The sequence below is a fragment of the Cucurbita pepo genome, chromosome LG02 (assembly GCF_002806865.2).
Source record: "Cucurbita pepo subsp. pepo cultivar mu-cu-16 chromosome LG02, ASM280686v2, whole genome shotgun sequence".
Taxonomy (NCBI): Eukaryota; Viridiplantae; Streptophyta; class Magnoliopsida; order Cucurbitales; family Cucurbitaceae; genus Cucurbita; species Cucurbita pepo.
The window spans coordinates 8,645,985-8,647,496 of NC_036639.1; positions in this window are offsets into that span (position 1 = coordinate 8,645,985).

Below are 1,512 nucleotides of genomic sequence, written 5' to 3' on the forward strand. Positions count from 1 at the left end.
ACTCCTCTTGGTGCTAGTGGAGGAGTTTGGGTGGTGGGTTCGCCCATTCCAGCCAGAAAATCCAAGAATGGACAAGGTAAGACTATGACCTTTTCGTTTCAATTTTGCCTAGATCTAAGGAGTTTCTTGAATGATGGATCTGGAGTTTTGAGGTGTGTAATTAAAAGAGGATTCACACAGGTTTCTTGAAGGAATCCCGAACCAATATTAATGCTTAATCGGAGTTCGGGTGAAATGGTCAAGAATAGAAAACGTGAGTTTTCCCGTATCTTTGAATGGATTTAATTCATTCTATATTCAAGAAAAATACGTCGATGTAGGTGAATAAAAAATCTACGACTTTGGTGAAGAAACCGAGTCAATCCAAGTTATGTGCGAAAAGTTACGAAAATATGAAGCAAATGGTTTGAACACACAAAACAGATGAAATCTGGAAAATTGAAAACAAGCATGAGAGAGAAAATTGTTGCCACACGTTGCCTAATTTACAAAGGAGCGCGCGGAGCCGGTGAGTGACACGTGGCAGAATTTCACTAGAGAAATGCATTTAGCCAACTTGTTGACACGTGTCAATACGCTCGTATTCGGGTCAAACTAAAATAAAAATGCTCACGTGAATCGAACAGCGTCTGGAACCACCAAATTGACACGTGACCTATCTGGCGACCCACTGTCCAACCTAACGATCTCGCCACTCCCTATGCGCCATGTGTGACGCCCAAAAAAATTTGAAGGGTAAGTTTGCGCCGTTGGGCTTCGATGTGCACCACTGCTTGCGCGATGCCCGAGCTGACCGCCTGTGTTCATTGCGCGTGGGGGGTGTCACGGTCATGCTCGTCCAGAGCGTGTTGCCCATGGCCGCATGCCCATGACAAGCCAAACCCTTGTCATGTCTTTTCATTCTAGTGTTTTTCCTTTTGTAGTTCTAGGGCGTATGACACCTCAAAAATATTATGTCTACGCCTGCCAGACATAAAATGGCTCAGAATGTACTAGGGGATATGACTAGTTGTCAACTTCTCCCTACCCAAGGTTATATATGCTAAGCTGTTGTTATCTTTCTCTTGCTTGCTTATATAATGTCTCTTTCCAAAATCTCTCTTTCTAAAATCTCTCTCTCTTCTCGTTTTCTAAAACCTTCTTTTAAAACCGAGGCTAGAGGCTCGATCATACGTCGCTTGGCCGTAGACGACGCAAGAACAAATTGGCTTAGCTCACTTGTCGTTGGAAAGTTAGTGCCGCACAATCGCTAGTCCGCTGCCTTCGAAAGTGCGATTGTGTCAAGTTGTATCACAGTTTTGTTATCTCCGTAACATCGTAAAGACCGAAATCATGTCGGCGACAAAGTCGACACCCAAAGCACAAGCCGACCGGCTTACGCTAATAGAGGAGGAAATGCTATCCCTCAAAGAAGTCCCTGACTCCCTCCTCTTCCTGGAAGCACGGGTGACCGAATTGAGTGGGAAAGTCGTAGAAAATTGAAAACACGCATGAGAGAGAAAATTGTTGCCA